Source organism: Acinonyx jubatus, chromosome B4 (genome assembly GCF_027475565.1).
Source record: "Acinonyx jubatus isolate Ajub_Pintada_27869175 chromosome B4, VMU_Ajub_asm_v1.0, whole genome shotgun sequence".
NCBI classification, from domain to species: domain Eukaryota; kingdom Metazoa; phylum Chordata; class Mammalia; order Carnivora; family Felidae; genus Acinonyx; species Acinonyx jubatus.
The window spans coordinates 58,914,164-58,935,164 of record NC_069387.1 but is presented as its reverse complement, the minus strand read 5'-3'; the positions used below and the strand labels follow the sequence as shown (position 1 = coordinate 58,935,164).

The 21,001-nt window shown below is 37.1% G+C and overlaps 1 protein-coding gene across 3 annotated transcripts in view; it reads right to left on the bottom strand.

Annotated features, from left to right (window-relative positions):
* FGFR1OP2 (FGFR1 oncogene partner 2) overlaps window positions 1–20,836 on the bottom strand; it is a 32,959-nt gene extending 12,123 nt beyond the window's left edge. For 2 of the 3 annotated variants that reach the window (XM_015065202.3, XM_015065204.3), the window contains exon 1: window positions 20,626–20,762. The gene's annotated coding sequence lies outside the window, so the exon portion shown is untranslated. Of the gene's footprint in view, window positions 1–20,625 lie in introns of all 3 variants that reach the window. The other variant, XM_015065203.3, reaches the window with a different exon arrangement.
* Window positions 20,837–21,001: the final 165 nt, after the last annotated feature.

The window sequence follows — 21,001 nt, the reverse complement described above, 5'->3', positions numbered from 1 at the left end:
TAGTTAGGTGACCTGAGACCCCATTCACAACACACACTGACCAGCCAAAGTGGTCTCTTATGTGTCATGCTACGTCAAAGTGTCCTTCTTTTGGAGGAACTACTTCTTATAGGAACTATTATAATCCTAACTCTTGCAGTTTCCTTAGTAATTAAAAAAATATATTACTTAGAGCACCAGCCATTATCAGAAATTTTTGGTATGTTAAAATCAATAAATATTTAAGAGGAGCTCAAAATATTAGGAGACAAAATATGAAACAGTTAGCTTCATCATTTGATATGCAGTGACCTCAAAACAAATTTTAATTCTAAAATAATCTCTCAAAAATGTAAACATTCTGAAACTTACCATCTTTTTGTTTGTTTGTTTATTTGTTTTGAGAATGACAGAGACAGACAGGCCACAAACTGGGGGTGGGCAGAGAGAGGGAGAGAGAGAATCCCAGGCAGGCTCTGTGCTGATCTCATGAACTGTGAGATCATGATCTGCGCTGAAATCAAGAGTTGGGCACACAACCAACTAAGCTACCCAGGTGCCCCTGAAACTTACTATCTTCAAATTTTCTCTTTATACTAAGTTTTACCTTACCTTCTATATGAGCCATACTCTCTTCAGGGTTTTCTCAAAAAGTAAAATCACACTATAAAATTACTAGGCCAGAAGCCAGCTCTATAAGTTAAAACTCTCATATGGATCCCAGTTAACGGCTATAATTAAGGATTTCATCAACTTTAGGAAGACAGAAATTTGCTACAGAATGTGACTGTTAGAGTCTACTGTACTAGTTCAAACCTGAATAATGGGATTCAATTAGAATAAATTAAAGGGTAAAACTGCCAATTTACAAAATCTTCAATATGTGACTAGACATTTCTAGAGAGCTTCCAAAATTAAACAAGCTGGAAATTAATACAACTTCTGGCTCCCCAGATAAAACAACCAAAAGATTTGTCTTCTAAGATTTGAGAGGTTTAGCAAAAGGTACTTGAAAAAATGACAAGCAAAAGGGTCATTAGTTATCAATGTCCCATACTAGCTAAAACACAGAAGGACAACTATCCAGTGTCTATCCAAGATACTGCTTCTAGGAAAACATTAGCATCCAACAATGTCCTGTCGTTTCTCCAAACTTTTTAAGAGAATTACCAAATGCTATAGATGGATAATAATACAGATTTCCTTTCATATTTAAGTCACCATATCTGCCATTAACTCCACTACCATGAAACACTAGATCCTTCAGAGTAAAAGTTTCAAGTTATTTCAAGTCCCCTTACCAATAAACCCACAAAAACAAACAGAACAAAACAAACAGGGAGGGAGAAGAGGGGACAAACTGACTTATATTTGATAGCTTGACACTACCTAAAATAGACAATACACAATAAAAATACTATACAAGCTAACATTCTATGTATGTACTAGTATACATACATATGTAAGTATAGAACTACTTTAAAGTGTGTTATAAGCTAAGTTCTTTGACCACAAGTCCATATGCAGGGGCCTCAGATAAAACAATAAAATCATAAATCTATGGAGAAGTTCAAAGATTCCATCACAGACACGCAGAATCTGGTCTGACATTCCAAAAAGAAACATGGGATGATCAAGTTGTAAAATCTATAAAGATAAGAGCTGCCACAATCAGAATGGTGACTTGATAGCACCAGATGAAACCTCAAATGGACTCTAGAAACTCCATGAAACATCTCATTCCAATAGGAAAAAACTGGCCACAGTATTCAAAACATGGATAGAAAATTTTTTTGGATAGCATAAGATATGGCCCAGTGCATGCTTTATTTGTAGATAAATCTGGAAAATTTTTATTTTTTTTAATTAAAAAAATTATTTTAGGTTTATTTATTTTTGGGAGAGAGACAGAAAGAGTGGGAGAGGGGCAGAGAGAGAGAGGGAGAGAGAGAATCCCAAGCAGGCTCTGCACTGTCAGCACAGAGTCTGATGTGGGGTTTGAACTCACAAAGCATGAGATCATGACCTGAGCTGAAACCAATAGATGGACGCTTAACCGACTGAGCCACCCAGGTACCCTGGAAAAATATTAAAGACGAAATGAGGACTAAAACCATTCCTAAAGGATTTTGTTTTTAACATCTCCCAGTGGATTTTATAAGGTTGTCTCTCTATGCTCTAGGAATATGTAACATTCATTAATATACTAGAATATTTATTTCATGAATGGATTGAAAAAGCCCTCTGCTGAAAAGACATAATAGTAACAGAAGTTAAAATACTATTATAGTTTGTATTTCCTATCAACTACATTCTAACTTGTCAAGTAATATGGAAACAAAAGCAAAAAGTAACATGGAAACATATTTAGCTGGAACAGTTATTTATGAGCTTAAATTATGCAACACTTTGTCTCTTCCTCAGAAATCTTCCTGTCTTCATCATTTTCAGGCCTCAGCAAAACGCAAACAGGATAAATCCAAGTAGGTCTAAGCTGAGACACATCATAATCAAATTTCTGAAAACTAAAAACAAAGAAAAATTCTTGAAAACAGTAAGAGACAGATGATACTTATAAAGAACCAACAATTTGAAGGACTATCGATCTTTCATCAGAATCAGGATGGCCAGAAGCCAAAATGATTGAAACTGAAAGTGGAACACTTAAAATACAGAAAGAACAGAACTGTCACCCCAGAATTCTATACCCAGCAAAAATACCATTCACATATGAAAGTGAGATAAAAACCATTTTCAGAAGAAAACGAATTCATTTCTAATAGATTTGTTCTAAAGGAAATTCTTCAGAGAGAAGCAAAATGGTATCAGAAGGCAACTTAGAGCATCAGGAAAAAAGGAGAACAGAAATAGGCAAATACAGTGATCTATTTCTGAGTGTTTTAAATGTCTTATGTTTGAGGGGGCGCCTGGGTGGCTCAGTCAGTTGAGCGTCCGACTTCGGCTCAGGTCATGATCTACTGGTTCCTGAGTTTGAGTCCCACATCGGGCTCTGTGCTGACAGCTCAGAGCCTGGAGGCTGCTTCAGATTCTGCGTCTCCCTCTCTCTCTCTCTGCCCCTCCCCCGCTCATGCTCTGTCTCTCTCTGCCTCTCAAAAAATAAACGTAATAAAAAAATTTTTTTAAATAAAATGTCTTATGTTTGAAAACAAGAACTATGACTTTTACCTGATAGAATTTTCAATTTATGTAGATATAATATATAACTATGACATAAAAGTGGAAGGGTAAATGGACCTATAAAGTGAAAAGGTTTCAACATGTCACTTGAAATTATTAAATGTTGGGGTGCTTGGGTGGCTCAGTTGGCTAATCATCCAACTCTTAATTTCGGCTCAGGTCACAATCTCATGATTCATGGGACTGAGCCCCGCACTTGACAATGTGGGCCTGCTAATATGTTATTAGTTATATATGTATGTGTGTGTGTATATGTATATGTGTACGTATATATATATACATATACGTATATATGTATAGATACATATATATGTATACGTATGTGTACATACATATACACACATACATACACACACACACACACATATATACATACATATATATACACACATATATATGTAAAATTCCTAGCGAAACCTCTTGAAAAACTGTACAGAGATAATAGTCAAAATCACAAGAGATGAATTAAAATAAAGGAACAAAATATTGAAGGAACAAACAAAATAAATCATAAGATGTTGGATCTAAATCCAACCATATTTATAATTACACTACATGTAAATGTTATAAACACACTAATTAAAGACATTATCAGAATGAATTAAAAAACAGGACCCAGGGTGGGGAACCAAGATGGTGGAGTACGAGAATCTTCAGCTCACCCTGTCCCCTGAGCACACCAAGACAACGGTCACATCTCTACAACTAACTCTAAAAACAACCTGAAGACTGGGAGAACACACGTTACACAGTTAATGGTAGAGAGGTAGGAAAGGTAGGAGAGGTAGAGACTGGTTGGGAACCAACCCCCTGACAAGACAAACCACAAATGGGAGGGACACCACAAGCACGGAAGAGTATCAGACCCCACCCCAGGCATCTCAGGCACTGGGGACATGCACTGTGAAGACAAATTCCCATTAACATCTGGCTATGAGAACCAATGGGGCTTAACTTCTGGAGCTTTTAAAATCAGTAGAGTTTAATTTAACTCTGGGGACCTGCCCTTAAAGAGCAAGCATCACAAATAATTCAGGCACAGGAGCAACAGTTTGAAAAGTGCCTGGGGTATATGTGAAGGAGACTTATTTACTAATCTCAGGACATGTGCTGAAAGAGCAGGAATCTTCAGAGATTACTCCAAGAAAAAATTGATGGTGGGGGCCACTTCTCTTCCCTTGCCTAGCCTAGATAGCCAGACACCTGCGGGAACCAGCACCAACACTCTCCACACTTGCTAGCACTGCATGCCCTGCCGCCACATTCCCCTGCCACCTACCTGTTCCAACTCACCCATCTTGGCACACATCCCTCTAAAGAGACTCCCGCTCCTCCATATCCTGCAAGCAGCCCGGGCAGGGAATGGTGCCATTCCAAAGAAACTCCTGCACTGTGGAGGGGAAAGATAATCTCACATACCAGCTGGCTCACAGTTCTAGAGCTGAATCTCTTAGCAGGCTGTACAGGAAGAGTACTCTGCCATATGGTGCACCTGCAAGTGCAGCCAGAGGTGGAATATAGACACCTAGTCTTGACTGCTGGCCCCAGGCCCCCAAAAAAGCTGCTGTGGGCTCTGCAGGGAGAAGGCCCTGCCTTTTGCTGTACCAACATAGAGAGGCTAATTGCAGACAGGTAGCCTGACTGCTGACCCTGCCACCCATGAGCCAACTGGGCCTCACACAGGCTCCTCAACAACTCAGGGACTAAACCCTGCCCAGTGTGCCCACAGTAGGCTTTGCAGTCAACTGCGCTGAAGGCTCAGTCACAACAGGAAGACATATATAGCCCATATAGGACACTGCTGGAATACCTGATTCTGTTGACCTGGGGGCATTATACTATAGGGCACCACAGGACCTCTTTGACACAAGGTCACTACTTTCAAGAAGTCACAGCTGACCTAATACACAGAAACAATCACGGAGAGTTAGACAAAACATAGTCAGAGGACTATGTCTCAGATGAAAGAACGGGACAAAATCACAGCAAAAGAGCTAAATGAAACTGAGATAAGCAATATGCCTGATAAAGAATTCCAAGTAATGGTCATAAAGATACTCACTGAACTTAAGAAAGAGTGAATGAATTCATTAGAACTTTAAGGAAGAGATGAAGAACCAGCAAGGGATGAATAATTCAGTAAGAGAAACAAAAAAACACACTTGAGGTAATCAAGGGATTAGGGGAGGCAGAAGAATGGATTAGTGATCTAGGAGACACAGTAATGGAAAGCAACCAAGCTGAACATCAAAAAGAAAAAGGAATAAAAAATGAGAATAGGTTAAGGGAACGCAGTGACACCATCAAGCATAATAACCTTTGCAATACAGAGATCACAGAAGGGGAAAAGAAAAAAGGAGAGAAAACCTATTTGAAGAACTAATAGCTGAAAACTTCCCTAATCTGGGAAGTAAACAGATTTGCAAATCCAGGAAGCACCAAGAGCCTCCAACAAGATTAGTTCAAGGAGGTCCACACAGACAGGTAATGATTAAAATGGCTAAAAGTAATGATAAAGAATTTTAAAAACAGCAAGAGAAAAGAAAGCAGCTACATACAAGGGAAGCCCTCTTGTAAGACCATAAGCTGATTTTTCAGCAGAAACTTTGCAGGTCAGAAGGGGGTGGTATGATATATTCAAAGTGCTGAAAGGAAAAAACCCTGCAAACAAGTATACTCCACTCAGTAAAGTTATCTTTAGAATAGAGAGGTAAAGTTTCCCAACAAAAGTTCAAGGAATACATCGCCACCAAACCAGCCTTACAAAGTATGCTAAGGGGAATTCTGAGTGGAAGAGAAAGCCCTAACTAGAAATAAGAAAATTAAGAAAGGAAATTATTTCACAGGTGAAAACAAGTATGTAATAAAGGTAGTAGATAAATCACTTATAAAACAAGTATGGAGGTTAAAATACAGTAATAGAAAAATCAATTATGTCTATAAAAATCCAAAGATACACAAAATAAAAAGATGTAAAATACGACATCATATACATAAAACGTGATGGGGAAGTAACAATTTAGTGCTTTTAATGTGTTTAAACTTAAGTGACCATTAACTTACCACTGACTGCTACACACATAAATTTTATATGTGGACTTAATGGTAACCACAAATCAAAAACGTATTAATACACACACACAATAAAGAGAAAAGAATCCAAGCATAACACCAAAGAAAGCCACCAAGCCATAAGGGATGAGAGCAAGAGACAAAGAAAGGAACAAAGAAGAACTACAAAAATAACTAAAAAACAATTAACAAAATGGCATTAAATACATACCTATCAATAATTAAACATAAATAAACTCCAATAAAAAAAAATTGGGGCAACTTAATGGATAAAGAAACAAGACCCATCTAAATGCTTCCTGCAAGAGACTTCAGACCTAAAGACATATACAGACTGAAAGGACTGGAAAAACACATACCATACAAATAGAAGCCAAAAACAAAACCAAAAACAAGCCAGGGTGGGGCACCTGGGTGGCTTAGTCACTTAAGAGTTTGACTTTGGCTCAGGTCATTATCTCGCAGTTTGTGAGTCTGAGCCCCAAGTGGGGCTCTCTGCTGTTGGTGCAGAGCCCACTTCAGATCCTCTGTCTCCCCTCTCTCTCTGCCCCTCCCTCACTTGCAAATTCTCTCAAAAATAAACAAACATTAAAAAAAAAAAAACCCAAAAAACAAAAAAAAGCAAGCCAGGGTGGCAATCCTTGTATCAGACAAAATACTTTATTTTTAATTTTTTTTAAGATTTTAAGTAATCTCTACACCCAACATGGGGCTCAACTCTGAGATCAAAATTCTCATGCTCTACTGACTGAGACAGCCAGGCACCCCAGACAAGATAGATATTAAAGCACAGACTGTAGCAAGAAACAAAGAAAAGCACTATATAAAAATAAAGAGATCAATCCATCAGGAGAATATAACAACAGTAAATATCTCTGCATCCAGTATTAGACCAGACAAACCTAACAGATACATATAGAACACTGTAATCCCAAAGAGCAGAATACACATTCTTTTCAAGTGCACACAGAACATACTCCAGTATAGATCACATATTAAGCAGTAAAACAAGTCTCAATAAATTTAAGAAGACTGAAATCATATCGAGCATCTTTTTTCAACCACAACTGTGTATGAAACTAGAAGAAATTTGGAAATGCCACAAATATATGGACGCTAAACAACATGCTACTACAAATGACTGGGTCAACCAAGAAATCAGAGAGGAAATAAGAAAATACATGGAGACAAACGAAAATGAAAACACAATGGTTCAAAATATTTGGGATGCAGCAAAAGCAGTTTTAAGAGGGAAATTTATTGTGATACAGCTCTACCATAAGAAACAAGAAAAATCTCAAATAAACAACCTAACTTTACACCTTAAAGAGCTAGAAAAAGAACAAACTAGCAGAAGCCTATCTGCACTGCAAAGGAAACAATCCACAAAACTAAAAGGCAACCGACAGAATGGGAAAAGATATTTGCAAACGACATATCAGAAAAAGGGCTAGTATCCAAAATCTATAAAGAACTCACCAAACTCCACACCTGAAAAACAAATAATCCAGTGAAGAAATGGGCAGAAGACATGAATAGACACGTCTCTAAAAAAGACATCCAGATGGCCAACAGGCACATGAAAAGATGCTCAACGTCACTCCTCATCAGGGAAATACAAATCCAAACCACACTCAGATATCACCTCACGCCAGTCAGAGTGGCCAAAATGAACAAATCAGGAGCCTATAGATGCTGGAGAGGATGTGGAGAAACGGGAACCCTCTTGCACTGTTGGTGGGAATGCAAACTGGTGCAGCCACTCTGGAAAACAGTGTGGAGGTTCCTCAAAAAATTAAAAATAGATCTACCCTATGACCCAGCAATAGCACTGCTAGGAATTTACCCAAGGGATACAGGAGTGCTGATGCATAGGGGCACTTGTACCCCAATGTTGATAGCAGCACTCTCAACAATAGCCAAATTATGGAAAGAGCCTAAATGTCCATCAACTGATGAATGGATAGAGAAGTTGTGGTTTATATACACAATGGAATACTACTTGGCAATGAGAAAGAATGAAATATGGCCTTTGGTAGCAACATGGATAGAACTGGAGGGTGTTATGCTAAGTGAAATAAGCCATACAGAGAAAGACAGATACCATATGTTTTCACTCTTATGTGGATCCTGAGAAACTTAATAGAAGACCATGGGGGAGGGGAAGGGGGAAAAAAGTTACAGAGAGGGAAGGAGGCAAACCATAAGAGACTCTTAAAAACTGAGAATAAACTGAGGGTTGATGGGGGGGGGTGGGAGGGAGGGGAAAGTGGGTGATGGGCATTGAGGAGGGCACCTGTTGGGATGAGCACTGGGTGTTGTATGGAAACCAATTTGACAATAAATTTCATATTAAAAAAAAAAACTAGCAGAAACCTTAAGCTAGCAGAAGGGAGAAAATAATAAAGATTAGAGCAGAAATAAATGAAATAAAAGTTAAAAAAAAATAAAGAAGATCAAGGAAACCAGAAACTGGTTCTTTGAAACGATCAATAAAACTGATAAATCTCTGGCCAGACTCATCAAGAGAAAAAAGAAGACTCAAAAAAAAAAAAAAAAATCAGAAATGAAGGAGGAGAAATAACCAACACCATAGAAATACAAAAGATTCTAAGAGAAAATTATGAAAAATCATATGCCAACAAATTGGACAACCTAGAAGAAATGGATAAATTCTTAGAAACGTAAAATCATCCAAAAGTGAACCAGGAAGAAATAGAAAATCTGAACAGACCAATTATTAGTAATGAAATTGAATCAGTAATCAAAAAACTCCCAACAAAGTCCAGAACCAGAAGGCTCCACAGGTGAATTCTACCAAACATTTAAAGAGTTAATACCTATTCTTCTTAAACTATTCAAAAAAAAATGGAAGATGAAGGAAAACTTTGAGATTTATTCTAGGATGCCAGCATTACCCTGATACCAAAACCAAAGACCCCACAAAAAAAGAAAACTACAGGTCAATATTTCTGTTGAACAGAGATGCAAAAACCCTCAATAAACTATTAGCAGACCTCATTCAATAATATACTTAAAAAAAAATCATTCAACAGGATCAAGTAGAATTTATTCAAAGGATGCAAGGGTGGTTCAATATTTGTAAGTCAATCAATATGATACTTCACATTAAATAAGAAAAATGATAAAAATGATATGATCATCTCAATGGATGCAGAAAAAGCATTTGACAAAATACATCATTCATGATAAAAAGTGTCAACGAAGTAGTTTTAGAGAAAACATGCTTCAACATAATAAAGGTCATATATGAGAAACCCATAGCTAACATTAAATGATGAAAAACAGAGCTTTTCTTTAAGATCCGGAACAAGACCAGGATATCCACTGTCACCATTTTTATTCAACACGGTACTAAAAGCTCCAGATGAAACAATCAGATAAGAAAAAGAAATAGGGTGCCTGGGTGGCTCAGTTGATTGAGTGTCTGGCTTCGGCTCAGGTCATGATCTCGCAGTTTGTGGGTTCAAGCCCCACATTGGGCTCTGTGCTGACATCTCAGACCCTGGAGTCTGCTTCAGATTCTGTGTCTCCCTCTTTCTGCCCCTCCCCTGCTCACACTCTCTCTCTCAAAAATAAATAAACATTTAAAAAAGTTAAAAAAAAACAAAGAAAAAGAAATAAAAGGCACCCGAATTGGTAAGGAAAAAGTAAAACTGTTACTATGCACAGATGACATGATACTATATACAGAAAACCCTAATGACTCCACCAAAAAACTATTAGAATAAATGAATTCAGTAAAGTTGCAGGATACAAAATTAATACATAGAAATCTGTTACATTACTATACACTGATGAGGAGCAGAAAGAGAAATCAAGAAAACAATCCCATTTATAATTACAGTAGCAATAGTAAAATACCTAGGAATGAAATTAACCAAGGAGGTGAAAGATCTGTACTCTGAAAATTATAAAATATTGATGAAAGAAATTAAAGATGACACAAACAAATGAAAAGATAATCCATGCTCATGGATTGGAAAAATATTGTTAAAATGTCCATACTACCCAAAGCAATCTACAGATTCAAAGCAATCCCTAACAAAATGCTAACAGCATTTGTCACAGAACTAAAATAAACCTAAAATTTATATAGAACTGCAAAAGACACTGAATAGCTAAGGCAATCTTGAGAAAGAACAAAGCAGGAGGTATCACAATCCCAGATTTCAAGATAGAATACAAAGTTCTAGTAATCAAAACAGTATGGTACTGGCACAAAACAAGACACAGAACAACAGAACAAAATAGCCCAGAAACAAGTCCATTATTTACATACCAATTAATTTATGGCAAAGGAGGCAAAAATATACAATGGGGGAAAAGAAAGTCTCTTCAATAAACGGTACTGGGAAAACTGGACAGCTATATGCAAAAGAATGAAATTGGACCATTTTCTTAACACCATGCACAAAAATAAACTCAAAATGGATTAATAACTTAAACGTGAGACCCAAAATCATAAAACTCCTACCAGAAAACACAGGTAGCAATCTCTTTCACATCAGCCATAGCAACGTTCTTCTAGATGGGTCTCCTCACGCAAGATAAACAAAAGGAAAATTAAGCTACTGGGGTTAACACCAAACTAAAAAGCTTTTGCTTACTGGATGAAACCATCAACAAAACAAAAAGGCAACCTACTGAATGAGAGAAGATATTTGTAATGACATATCTGATAGGGGGTTAATATATCCAAAATATAAAGAACTTACACAACACCAAAAAACCCACAAATACACCAATTTAAAAATGGCAAAGAACCTCAATGAACATTTTGCCAAAGACGACATAAAGATGGCCAACAGACCCATGAAAAAGTGCTCAACACCACTATCATCAAGGCAATGCAAATCAAAACCACAGTAAGTAATCACTTCACATGTCACAATGGCTAGGAAAAAAAAAAGACACAAAATAAGAAGTGTTGGGAAGGATGTGGAGAAAAAGTACATGCATTGTTGGTGAGAATGCAAATTAGTGCAGCCACTGTAGAAAACAGTATACAAGTTCCTCAAAAAATTAAAAACAGATCTATTATATGATCCATTAATCCTCCTATTGGGTATTTACCCAAAGAAAACAAAAATATTAATTTGAAAATGTATGTGCAGCCCTATGTTTCTAGCAGCACGTTTCTAATAACCAGGAGATGGAAGCAACCTAAGTGTCCATCAACAGAAGAATGGATAAAGATGTGGTATATACATAAAATGGAGTATTACTCAGCCATAAGAATGAGATCTTGCCATTTGTGACAACATGGATGGACATACAGAATATTATGCTGAGTGAAGTAAGTCACATAGAGAATGACAAATATTGTATGATTTCACTTACATGTGGAATCTAAAAAAACAAAAGAAAAACTAACAAAACAAATTAAAAAAAACCAGACTCTTAAATACAGAGAACTGGCGGTTGCCAGAGGGAAGATGGGTTGAGGGATGGGTAAAATAGATAAAGAGGATTAAGAGGGACAAGCTTCCACTTATAAGTCACAGAGACAAAAAGTACAGCATAGGGAATATATTCAATATTGTAATAATATATGGTGACAGATGGGGACTATACTTTTCATGGTAAGCACTGAGTAATGTACGGAATTGTCAAATCAGTATGCTGTACACCACAAACTAATATAACGTTGCAAATTAATTATAATTCAATAAAAAAATAAAGAAAAAGGGAAAAGAAAAAGCAGAAGATAGAAATTAAAAAAACAAAATCAGAACCCAACTATAAATAGTCTATAGAAACTTACTTCCAATATGATATAGGTAAGTTAAAAGTAAAAGTACAGAAAAAGGTATACTATTCAAACACTAATCAAAATAAAGTCAGAGTGTTAATAAGCACAGGAAAAGATGCTCAACATGATTAGCTATCAGGCAAATGCAAATCAAAACTACAATGAGATGTTTCACACCCACTAGGATGGTTGTAATAAACAAGACAAATAATAAGATTTTGCTAGCATATAGAGAATTTCTTTCTCAGTAATCGATAGAATTTGTACACAGAAAATCAGCAAGCATACAGAAGACATGAACAAACACCATCAATGGGGTGGACTGAATTAATATTTATAAAATAAGTAACAACAGAATACATATTTTTAAGTGTGCACAGGATCTTCACTAGGATAGATCTTATCCTAGATAACAAAACAAACCTTAACAAATGAAAAAGAACTGCAATCATATAAATTATGTTCCATGGCCATAATGAAATTAAACTAAAATAAATAACAAAGAGATAAGAAAATCCAAAATTAACACACAAGTAACTCGGGGAAAAAAAAAAAACTTTGGAAATCAGAAACTTTCATCTAAATAAACATGAAAATACAAGGTATCAAAAAATTTTTCATGTATGTATAACAGTATTTTGAAGGAAATTTGTAGCATTAAATTCTTTTATTAGAAAATTGAAAATATCTCAGGGGCGCCTGGGTGGCCCAGTCAGTTTAGTGTCTGACTTCGGCTCAGGTCATGATCCCACAGTCCGTGAGTTTGAGCCCCATGTCAGGCTTTGTGCTGACAGCTCAGAGCCTGGAACCTGCTTTGGATTCTGGGTCTCCCTCTCTCTTCTCCCCTCCTTCTCTCATGCTCTGTCTTGCTCTCTCTCAAAATTCAACATTAAAAAAACAAAAAACAATTTAAAAATATCTCAAATCAACTACCTAAGCCTCAAACTATGAAACCAGGAAAAGAGCAAAATCAACTCTAAAGTAAATAGAAAGAAGGAAATAATAAAAGAGCAGAAATCAATGAAATTGAAAACAGGAAAGCAATAGAGAAAAACCAATGAAACCAAAACCTAGTTCTTTGAAAAAGCAAATGAAGTGGATAAACCTCCAGCAAAACTGATGAAGGAACAAATAAAAATAAAAGAGAAGATATAAATTACTGATATCAGGAATGAAAAAAAAGGTATCAGGTCAGATTCCTAACTCATTAAAAGGACAGGTGAATACAATAATAAATTCTGCACACATGAATTGGATAATTTAGACAAAATGGATTAATTCCCTAAAACCACAAACTACATAGTCACACAAGAGGAAACAGGTAACTATTAATAGTCCTGTAACTATTCCATAATAGTCCTATAACTATTAAAGAAATTAAATTTGTAGTTAAAAATATTCTACAAAAAATCACTATTTGGATGGTTTTAATGGCAAATTCTACCAAACATATAAAGAAATAATACCAATGTTATGCGACCTCTTTGAGAAAATGTAAGAAAATAGTTCCAAACTCATAAAATGATGCCAGCATTACTTTGAAACCAACACCACACTCACTTCAGAGAGAGAGAGACAGAGAACCACAAACCAATGTCCCTCATAAACATAAATGTAAAAATTCTCAAGAAAATACTGGCAGATCAAATCAGCAACATATAGAAAGAATAATACACCATAAGCAAGTAAGGTTTATCCCTGAAATCAAGTTTGTTTCTACATTTCAATATTAACCAATGTAATCCACCATTAATAAACAAAAACAAAGGGCGCCTGGGTGGCTCAGTCGGTTAAGCGGCCGACTTCGGCTCAGGTCATGATCTCGCGGTACGTGAGTTCGAGCCCCGCGTCGGGCTCTGTGCTGACAGCTCAGAGCCCGGAGCCTGTTTCAGATTCTGTGTCTCCCTCTCTCTGACCCTCCCCCGTTCATGCTCTGTCTCTCTCTGTCTCAAAAAAATAAACGTTAAAAAAAATTTTAAACAAAACAAACACTTCTTCATACTAATTGGTGCATTTGAAAAAAACCAAAAAAACAAAACAACAAATTCCCTGCAATAAAAACTCTCTGCAAATAGAAATAGAAGGGGATTGCTTCAAATTGACAAAAGCGTTTTCTTTCTTTCTTTTTTTTTTTAATTTTTTTTAATTTTTGAGATAGAGACAGAGAGAGACAGAACACCAGCAGTGAAGGGGCAGAGAGAGAGGGAGACACAGAATCTGAAACAAGCTCCAGGCTCTGAGCTATCAGCACAGAGCCTGAAATGGGGCTCAAACTCAGGAACTGTGAGATCATGACCTGAGCTGAAGCTGACACTTAACCAACTGAGTCACCAAGGCACCCACCCCCTTTATTTGAATTTTTTAATGTTTATTTAAGGGGCATTTTCAATATAGCCAATATCATACTTAAGTGAAAGACTGAATGTTTTCTGTAAAGTCAGGAACAAGGATGTCCCCAAACACCACTCCTATTCAATATCATACTGGTGTCATTAAGAAATAAAAGACATATAGATTGGAAAAAAAATAAAACTGTTATTAGCAGCCAACATGTAGTCTATGTAAAAAAAACCCCAAAGAATCCAAAAAAGAACTCCTGTATCTAACATGTGACTTTAGCAATGTCACAAGATACAAGATCAATGTGAAAAAAAAAAAAAAAAAAAAAAAAAAAGAAAATACATGGTTTTTCTATTTGTTAGCACTGAACAAGTAGAAACCAAAATTTAAAAAATACATTTATAATAGTTCAAAAAATGAAAGTTTGGGGTATAAATCTAAAAAAACATACAGAGTAAGTACACTGATAACTACAAAACGCTAATGAAAGAAACCAAAAAGGGCCTAAATAAGTGGAGACACACTGTGTTCATAAACTGGAAACTCAACATACTAGGATGTCAATTTTCCCCAACTGATCTGTAGATTTAATGCAATCTCCAATCAAAATCACAGTAGGCCTTTTGGTAGAAATTGACAAGCTAACTCTAAGATTTCTATGAAAATGCAAAGAAACTAGAATAGCCAAAAGAATTCTGAAAACAAAGTTGGAGAAATCATACCACCAAATTTTAGGACTTACTATAAAGTTACAGCAATCAAGACAGCATGGTATTGGCAAAGATAGAACAGAGGTCGGAAATAAGCCCACAGAAACATGGTCAACTGATTTTAGAAAAAGGTACACAGATACTTCAAAGGGACAGTCTTGTCAACAAATGGTGTTAGAAGACCGGACAGCCATATGCCAAAAAATTAATCCCAACATAATTCTTACACTTTACCCAAAAATCAACTCAAAGTGGACCACAGATGTAAATGTAAAATGAAAAGCAGAGAAAAATCACTGTGACCTGGGTTAGGCAAAGATTTTTCACACATGATACCAAATGATTGATTCATAAAAGAAAAATTTAATAAACTAGACTTCATCAAAACTAGAAACGTTTGCTCCGGGAAACGCACTGTTAAGACAGTCTGAAAAGACAAGCTACAGAATGTGAGGCAAAATTTGCAAATCACATATCTGACAAAGGACTTTATCCAGAATACTTTAAAAAGTCTCAAAACTAACAGTAAGAATATGATCCATTTTTTAAAAAGTTTATTTATTTTGAGAGAGAGGGAGAGAAACAGACTGCGGGAACAGGTAGGTGAGGGGCAGAGAGAGCAGTGCAGAGCCTGACATGGGACTCGATTCCATGAACCGTCAGATCATGACCTGAGCTGAAATCAAGAGTCGGACGCTTAACTGACTGAGCAACTCAGGCGCCCTGAAAATGATCCAATTTTTAAAATGAGCAAAAGACTTTAACACTTAATCAAAAGATATATAAATGGCAAATAAGCACATGAAAATATATTCAAAGTCATTAGCCGTTAGAGAAATGCAATTAAGACTACAATGAGATCCACTACACCCCAAATAAAATGGCTAAAATAAGTACTGACATTCCAAGTGCTGACAAGGATGCGGTGTGACTGGAACTATCCTATAATGCTGGTGAAAATGCAAAATGATATGGCTAGTTCAGAAAATGGTTTGGCAGTTTCTTACCAAGTTAACCATATAGCTGCCACATGACCTAACAGTACTACTTCTGGGTATTTAGTGTAGAGAAATGAGTGGAAAAACTGTACTGTAGTACAGCAGTCATATGAAATGAGGTACTGATACAATACAGATGAATCTCAAAGGCGTTATGCTGACTGAAAGAAGATAGTCTCAACAGGTTATATAATGTTTCCAATTATCTGGCACTGCCTAAAGGACAAAGCTATCGTGCATTCCCTGTCCCAAGGTTTTGTCTTTGTCATGAATTCTTCTGGTGGCTATATGCATGTGTGGCAGAAGGAAGGTATCTATTTATATTTTCTTTTTCTTATGGGGACAACTAGTTGTCCCAGTCTCATTTATTGTATCGTACATTCTTCCGCCACTGAATTTTTTTCTATTGAAATATATTTGACATATAACGTTATGTAAGTTTAAGGTGTACAACATGTTGACTTGATACATTTATATACTGTAATATGATTGCCATTATAGTGATAATTAGCATCTCTATGTCACATAATCACTTCTTTCTTGTGGAAAGAAGTACCCCCACTCATTTTAATGCCACACATATTGTATGTTTTCTCAATAAATGTATGGGTATGTTTCTGAGCTCTCTATTCTACCTCTGGGTCTTTTTCTTTATCTATCTCTACAACAATACCACGCTGCCTATACTGTTAACAGTTGTAAAATACACCCTTACTATCTGATATAGCAAGTTACCCTTTTCTTCTTCAAAACTGTTTACCTATTCTTAGCCTTCTCTTCAACCTAATTCAACTTTCTCTCCAACTAAATGGACATCCAGAGCACTCTAGATCAAACTGCTAGCTATTAATTTTAACTAATTCAAACCATTGGTAGATGTCTGAACTCAAAGAATCCTACCTTATCTTCTTTCGGTCAACAGGACAAATGTTATTCCCATTTCATCAATGAGGAAACACAAGGAGCCAAGCTAGTACCAGAAATAGAATTTCTGATCCTGAGTTTAGTGCTCTACACAGGAGCCAACGTGGATCCTCAGGACTCTGTTTACTTTTAGCCATGTAAAAACCACCTGTCTCCCCGGGTGGAAAAACAATGCAAATTCCCTGACCATGCTTCACCAATGGGACTTCCAAGATATTACAAAAACTGAGTATCAAGCCAGCAATAGAAAATAAACGAGGCTGTAAGTGAAGAAAAGACAAAAAAAAAAAAACCCCAAAAACCAAAAAACAAAAACAAAAACCCACAAAATTTCAACTATTTTCCCTTATGATTAATAAAAGCCTAGCATCCATTTTAATTGGGCATCACAGTTAATTATAAAATCAATTAATGTTTACTGACAGGTTTTTCAAAATTAAAATTAACATCCACTTTAAAAAATCTCTAGGTTGCATAATGAAATACTGTCAAAATCAGTTATAGTTAAAATATGTTTTATAACTACAAAAATATACCTATTCAGAGAAAGGAATTATAAACATCAGATAATTGAAAGCATAATTTTATTAACACTTTAGAAAAATAGTGACACAGAGTTTCTAAGAATCCGCATGTTCATTTCCTGTATGTGAAACAACAGAAGTTTAAAATAGTTTATAACATGCATTTACTTTGCCAACTTTTTTGAAAATCATTGTGCTTTCTCCCCCTCTTTTGGCTGGTAAGTGGAGTGGGAAGAAGATTGTTTTTCCAAACTCTCTAACAAGTTTTAAATATTTAAAAATAGACTCCAGTAAAAAAAGAGAGTATTTTCAATTTATCTGCCTATCTTTATAGTGCTTGTCATAACTGGTCACAGTGCACTTACATTATTTTCCATAGGTAGGCCCAATTTACAGGTGGAATTTTTCTAAAGTGGGTTTTTCCCTGCCTGCATTAGCCACATTCTCGCCCACTTTGCCACCCAAAGATGTTGGCAGACTTCTGGCAGAGGTTTCGGAACATTCTGCTGCTGATAAAAGAGAAACCACCACCCACTCAAAATACCAACTGCCAGCTGTTCAGTTTTACATTTTGGTTAAGAAAAATTTAAAGAAATTCAAGTCACTCTTCTTTCTCTTTCATCCACAAATCCACTAACCCATAGCTGGACCTACACAGAAATATCGTGACTACTGACACACCATAAATTTCTTTAAATATGCTTTTTTTAATGTTTATTTTTGAGAGACAGAGACAGAGACAGAGATAGAGAGAGACCGTATGCACATGCAAGTGGGGCAGGGGCAGAGAGAGAGGGGGCAGAGGATCCGAAGTGGGCTCTGTGCTGACAACAGTGAACGTACATGGGGCTCGAACTCATGAACCGTGAGATCATGACCTGAGCTGAAGTGGGACACTCAACTGACTAAGCCACCCAGGTGCCTCTGTCCTTAAATATTAACAACCTAGTTTAAATTTTATTGGATTGTTCAGGCATACTAACTGTATTAATTAGTACATAATGTTAACAGATACATATGGAACCAGAAAAATAAAAAAGCATAGTTATGGCTTCCTTAGAAACTTTTAATCTAAAGAAATCAAGAAAGAGTGCATGTAAATTACATATAAAAATAAGCATCTTTTATCGACAATATATTTCTGCATTTGAAAGCGTAGAAAATTTTTTACGGTCTTTGAAAATGATGGAATGAACACGTTTGAAACTTTATGAAGAAGATAAATTTGTTTTTAATGTTTATTTAATTTGAGAGAGAGAGCGCAAGCGGGGGGGAGCCAGAGAGAGAGGGAAACAGAGAATCCCAAGCAGGTTCTGTGATAGCAGTGCAGAACCTGACACAGGGCTGGAACTCACGACCACGAGATCTCATGATCTCATGATCATGAGATCATGACCTGAGTCGAAATCAAGAGTCTGACGCTTAACCAACTGAGCAACCCAGGCACCCCTGAAGAAGATAAAATTTTAAAATTGGAAGAACAGGATTTAAAAGGACATAGGAGAATTTTTTTTACCTTAGAATTGTAGCTAAATATAAGTTGCATATACGTGGAGGTTCAAACAGGTATGACAAGTCAAGGAACTAACCTAATCTAAACTGGTTTATTTATAACCTATGGGCCAAGGAGTCATTGGAAGTTACATGGATGTACACGCACCCAGTACAATCTGTAGTCTAAAATAATTTGCTCACCCACTTATTTCTCTGTTTTTCAAATGTAGACAGATACTAGTAAAATAAAATAGCAAATCACTTAAAAGGTTAGTTTTTTTTTTTCCCATTATGCATAATCTCAACCAACAAATACTAAAAGTACAATTACTTCTGTGTTAGGAGTACAGTTTCTCATGTTCAAAACGGATCAGGGGCCTTTAACATACAAGGTTCCTTCTGGCTATTTAAGGGCACTAAGGACTTCTATCATTAATCTTTAGAACTTGTATTTACAAGTATACATATTTACAAATGTGTACACACATGATGCCTGCTATGTACATCCAAATCATGCCTGCTATACCCCCAGGCATTGGACCAGCTTTTGTTACAAAGATGAATAAGACAGGATTCCAGACTCAAGCTCAAATTGATACAGATACATGAACAAATAATACAACCTAATAAATACTGCAGAGCTGTTTCAAGTGCCCTGGGAGCACAATGGCATTATTAATGTCACCTGGGGGAGTATGAGAAAACAAGGATCTATGAATTCGGTCTTGACAGGTGGGGCATGGGGTGGAGAAGAAGAGTTAGCATTCAACAGATGGTACAGCACACACAAAGGCACAGAGTTGTGAAAGTGCATGACATGTTTGGGGAAAAACAGTTCTCTCGTATGAGTGGATATCGAGGTATTTGGAGGAGAAGAGGAGAGGAAAAAGATAAAATGAATTGGGATAGATAGTAAAAGGCCCTAAATGATATGCCTCACAATTAAGACTTAATTCCATCAGCAATATGGTTACTGACAAAGTTTAAGGACTGACATAAACGGATTTCAGAATAACTGTATGGAAGGATGAAGGTGGAGAAACTACTGGGGGAGGGTGGGTAACTGCAATAATTCTGGTGGAAGAAATAATACAGTTCAGTGCAAGTGGAAATGCAGAATCAGGGACAAAGGTTTCTAGTTTGGACAGAGGGATGGATACTGGTACCATTATGAGAGATGGGATACATTGGAAAGGAAGAAAACCAGGAAAAGAGTAGTATTCCTGAGAGGGCAGTTTTTCAAGAGACAAGAAATGGTTATAGGCATGATATATCCTGCAAAGCGGTAAACTCAAAACCGAAAGGGTCCCTCTTCCCTCCTCTCAATGGTCAGCACCCAGGTGGGTTTAGGCAGGAAGAAAAAAGAAACGGAAAATGCGTCCACACAGGGTTACGGCCAAAGCTTCAAGAAACTTTCCGCACCTCAGACCCGGAAACAGGAGCTCACAACCGAGGAGGCCGGGAAAAGGAAGGAGCGGGTAACCAGCGCAGGGAAGCGGCTAGGGACAGGGGGCAAGCAGTTCAAGAGGTGGAAAGCACCAGAGCGGCCCAGGGGAAGGAAACTTCCGACTCCCTTTGCCCGCTCATGTCCCTGGATTTATTCCACTTACTCTGGTCTCAATCCCTCGCAGCCGTCAACAGTGGCGTTAGGACTCAAAGCCTCTGCTAACAGGGACCTACGCACCCACGGGAAGAGACTCCGCTCGTCTGTTCACCTTCTTCAGCGAGCAGACTCAGGACCCAGCAGCGACCATCAGTGGAGATGCGGCTGGAGGGGTCAGCGGAGCTCAGCCCCATCACTGGCCGGAGGTAAACCTCCGCGGACCGCCTCGGACCTGCACGCTCAGAGGACCCAAACCTCGCGAGATTTCCTTCCTCACGTTACGGTGGGGGCAAAGCCAGAGATTTATTTGCGGGTCTTTGCAGACATGCGCGAGAGGTGGAGGCGGTTCCCTTCTACGTCCCTCCCTATTAATCTACTCAGGC